Source organism: Myotis davidii, unplaced genomic scaffold, assembly GCF_000327345.1.
Source record: "Myotis davidii unplaced genomic scaffold, ASM32734v1 scaffold902, whole genome shotgun sequence".
Lineage (NCBI taxonomy): Eukaryota > Metazoa > Chordata > Mammalia > Chiroptera > Vespertilionidae > Myotis > Myotis davidii.
In genome coordinates, this window is record NW_006293951.1 from 3,055,473 (window position 1) to 3,060,119 (window position 4,647).

The window sequence follows — 4,647 nt, forward strand, 5'->3', positions numbered from 1 at the left end:
ATATACACACACAATGTATTACCACACTTTACTTACCTGTTTAAAGAATTAGTTGAGAGCTTGGGGCTGACAAAGTATAATTTTTCCTATCTGAAATAAAATGAGAAACAGACTCTAGTTTATCATTTTCATGCAAAACAACTGGGTGTTTTTTTTTCAATAACAGATTATTGTGTACAACAGGAGATACCTGCATTTCTAACCTTGTTTGTTTGTTTGTTTATTTTTATTTATTTTTTTAATTAAATCTTTATTGTTCAGATTATTCCATTTCTTCCTCTTTTTTCCCCCCATAACTCCCCTCCTCCCAGTTCCCGCCCCACCCTCCGCCCTCACTTCACTCCCCACCCACTGTCCTCATCCATAGGTGCACGATTTTTGTCCAGTCTCTTTCCGCATCTCCCACACCCCTTTCCCCCCCAAGAATAGTCAGTCCATTCCCTTTCTATGTCCCTGATTCTATTATGATCACCAGATTATTTATTCACTTGATTCTTAGATTCACTTGTTGATAGATGCATGTTTGTTGTTCATAAGTTGTACCTTTACCTTTTTCTTCTTCTTCCTCTTCTTAAAGGATACCTTTCAGCATTTCATATAATACTGGTTTGGTGGTGATGAACTCCTTTAGCTTTTCCTTATCTGTGAAGCTCTTTATCTGACCTTCACTTCTGAATGATAGCTTTGCTGGATAAAGTAATCTTGGTTGTAGGTTCTTGGTATTCATCACTTTGAATATTTCTTGCCATTCCCTCTGGCCTGCAAAGTTTCTGTTGAGAAAACAGCTGACAGTCGTATTGGTATTCCCGTGTAGGTAACTGAGTTTCTTTCTCTTGCTGCTTTTAAGATTCTCTCTTTGTCTTTTGCTCTTGGCATTTTAATTATGATGTGTCTTGGTGTGGTCCTCTTTGGATTCCTTTTGTTTGGGGTTCTCTGCGCTTCCTGGACCTGTAAGTCTATTTCTTTCACCAGGTGGGGGAAGTTTTCTGTCATTATTTCTTCAAATATGTTTTCAATATCTTGCTCTCTGTCATCTTCTGGCACCCCTATAATTCTGATGTTGGTACGCTTAAAGCTGTCCCAGAGGCTCCTTACACTATCTTCGTATTTTCGGATTCTTTTTTCATTTTGCTTTTCCAGTTGGGTGTTTTTTGCTTCTTTGCATCTCGAATCTTTGACTTGATTCTTATGCTCCTCTGGTCTGCTGTTGGGTGTCTGTATAATATTCTTTATTTCAGTCAGTGTATGCTTAATTTCTAGTTGGTTCTTTATCACAACATCGAGGGTCTCATTAGATTTCTTGAGGATCTCACTACATTTATTGGCGGTCTCACCAGTCTTTTCGAAGGCCTTACTAAGTTTATGAGCAGCTTCTAGACAGTTCTTGAGAGACCTTAAAAGTGTGGTTGGTTTTGAGCTCTATATCTTCCATTTCTGACATTTCCGTCCTGTTTCTTTGTCTCCGCATTTTTTTTATCTTTTCTTGGTGCACCCCCTAGTGGTATTTGTTCGAAGTCTTGTTGTAGTTAAGCTTTGATTGATGTTGGGAATACCTGGGGTGATTTGACCTCCAGGCTAACTGGCTATGAGAGTCAGCTGTGTCTGCAGTGGGAGAACTTCTGTGCTGGATCTCTAGGGCGGTGCTAATCTAGTGTTTGCCTGAGGCTATCCGGCAAATGGCTCTGCACAGGGCTTGGGCGGGGCGGGTCCCCGGGGATCTACAGGGTGGGTGGAGCGAGCAGTTATGGCTGCTCTCAGTTCAGTCCCTAGGGGCTCTGCCTCACAGAGTCCCAGCAACCGCTGCAAACCTCGGAGAGAAAGCTGCCTTCAGGTTCCAACTGAGGCCAGACAGTCCCGCTTCTCCTGTTTGAGTCTGGGCCCCTAGAGACTCGCCCGGATCTGGAGCTCAGAGTCTGAAACTCCCTCCTGATTGAAAACAACAACCGCGCCCTCCGCCGCTAGCCCGCTCCGAGCGCACTCCGCACCTGAGAATTTCACGTCAGCACTGCGCCTCCTCTGAGTCTGGGTATGATATTCTCTTTCCTCCTAGTTGTAGAATTTCCACTCAGCCAGCCTCCCTGTGGTTCTGGATGATGTCCGTTCTGTCTTTTAGGTGTAATTTGAATTGGTTGTTCAAGGCAGCAATCTCTGGCGTTAACCTATGCTGCCATCTTGGTTTCCTGTTTGTTTATTTTTAGAAACTCTTGAATCAAAGATACAAATTTTCTTTAAAGAATAAAGTTTCCAGTCTGGCAGGTCAGCGGTTGAGCGTCAACCCAAGAACCACCAGGTCCCAGATCAGAGCACAGGCCTGGGTTGTGGGCTCGATCTCCAGTAGGGCGTGAGCCGGAGGCAGCTGATCAAGGATTCTCTCTCATCACTGATGTTCTATCTCTCTCTCCCTCTCCCTTCCTTTCTGACATCAATAAAAATATTAATATATATATTAAAAATTAAAAAAAAGAATAACCTCTCCAACAGGGTAACTCAGTGCCACATTCCGAATCCCAGAACAAGATCATGTCTAATGAGCTTTCTCTCTGCATTCCCACTTTTACGCCCACTCCTGTCAAGGTCCAGGACAGATGGGCCATCAGTTCAAAGACCCATAGCAGGACAACCCCCACTGGCATCCTGCCCAGGACGTTATGGAGCGAATAGCAAACATCTGTTCTCACATCTGCAACCAAGATCTAAGAAGGAGACAGCTGCTAGCCACATGCCCTCCACCTCCAGACAAAGCTTTAAAAAATGCTGATGGAAGCCAAGAATTAAAACACCAAAACAGCTGATGCCGGCTGCCGGCCAGGCGGCTGAGCGTGATGCCCTATGCCAACCAGCCCAGCGTGCGGATCAGGGAGCTCACCAACGAGAATGTCACGTTCATCATGGAAACTACGGACCTAGCGGTGGCCAATTCTACTCGAAGGGTCTTCATCACCGAGGTGCCCACAATAGCCATTGACTGGGCTCAGATGGACGCCAATTCTTTAAATTCCTCAGTCCTCGCAGGCTTGGATGAACCCCCTCACTCGCAATGACATTGTGGACTAGCTGCAGTACTCCGGGGCTGCACGCGTGAGTTCTGCCCGAGAGCTCGGTGGAGTTCAATGTGGACGTGTGGTGCCACGAAGACCAGACTCATGACGTCACATATCGGAGACCTTCATCTCCAGTAGCCCCGCGTCATTCCAGTGACATCCCAGAGCCAAGATAACCACTCCAGTGACTACGTGGACCAGGACGGGCATCCTCGTAGTCAAACTGTGAAAAGGCCAGGAGCTGAGACCGTACGCCTATTGCCCCAAAGGGCTTTGGCAAGGAACATGCTCAGTGGAACCCGACTGCAGGGGTGGCTTTGGAATACGGTCCCAACAGCGCCCTGAGGCACACAATGAACCCCAAGCCAGAGGAGTGGCCAAAGAGCGAGTACTCAGAGCTGGAGGAAGATGAGTCCCAGACTTCACACGACCCCCGCAGCAAGCCAGAGAGGTTTTACTACCACGTGGAGGCCTGTGACTCTCTGCGCCCCGCCCCATCGTCCTCTCAGCCCTCTCTGGGTTGAAGAAGCTGAGTGATTCACAGACCCAGTTAAGCCACGAGATCCAGAGTGACGTCCTCACCATAAATTAGCTGCAGCCCATCCACCTGAGCAGAAAAGGATCCGAGCAGCAGCTGTGTGCAGGTCTCCTGAGACTCTCCTAGCTCCTGAAGTCCCGACTGCTGTGCTTAACTTCTTGGCAAGCCATCAGCACCAACTAGAGAGGTAGCAGAGGGGAAGGGAGCCCCTCCCAGCCTTGCTTGGTCCCAGGTAGATTACCAGGTGCCCCTGGATTTGAGGCAGGACAGTCATTCACTGAGCATGCAGCATCCCTGGCCCTGCCTGTTGATGGCCACTTCTCACCAGAACCCAGACCTTCCTCCCCCCTGACCTGCTTGTAGGGGTCATACTGCTTCTCTGTTGAAAACCACTGAGCTAAACCCTCCTCCTTAGGTCTAGCTCTTGACTGACTTTCTGTGTGAAAGTTAGCATTTTCAGAGTTGTACCGTAGGTTTCTGCTGTTAGGATTGAGTGTTAGAAGTCTAATTCAGGCCGCCTACAAACCCACTCCTGCCCACCGTCAGCCTATACTTCGCTCACACCCCAGGTGTCTTTAGACCCTGGCTGCCTCCTCCCTCACCCCCCTCCACCTTACCCCCAAATAAATCCTGTATTTCATTCTAAAAAACAAAACAAAAAACAACAAAGAAACCAAAACATAATAGAATAGAAAATAACATAATGTTGTAAGGGTAAGTATTGAGTCAGGTACGTATGTATGTGAAGTATGGTACTTATTTGCTTTGTTTAACAGTGGACAGGTTATTTTGATTTTCTGAATTGTATAAATCATCCCATTCAATTGAATGACTATCCCATTGATTGTTATCATACTGGTCTTAGAGAGCACATTCTTCTGTACCTGGGAAAAAGGACAGCACAATTACCCTAAATTGTTTTAGTGGCCACAGGTGGTGCATTCCAGCTGACTTAGTGGTCCCGAGACCAGGACAGCACAATTACTCTAAATTGTCCTGACAACTCAGTGGTTGGGAGACCCGAGGGCTCTAGATAATGTGTTTCTATCCACTCAGTGATCCGGAGCC

The 4,647-nt window shown here is 46.8% G+C and overlaps 1 protein-coding gene, 1 long non-coding RNA gene and 1 pseudogene across 2 annotated transcripts in view; 2 read left to right on the forward strand and 1 right to left on the reverse strand.

Moving 5' to 3' along the window:
- Positions 1–4,647, forward strand: part of DENND5B (DENN/MADD domain containing 5B) — an 831,092-nt gene that overhangs the window by 353,215 nt on the left and 473,230 nt on the right. The window lies entirely within an intron of this gene.
- The window catches only part of LOC107183763, a 9,228-nt gene continuing 4,613 nt past the window's right edge, over positions 33–4,647 (reverse strand). Inside the window, exon 3 of the long non-coding RNA XR_001514573.1 lies at positions 33–90. This is a non-coding gene — a long non-coding RNA (uncharacterized LOC107183763). The remainder of the gene's footprint in view (positions 91–4,647) is intronic.
- On the forward strand, positions 2,823–3,867 carry LOC102765812 (annotated as a pseudogene).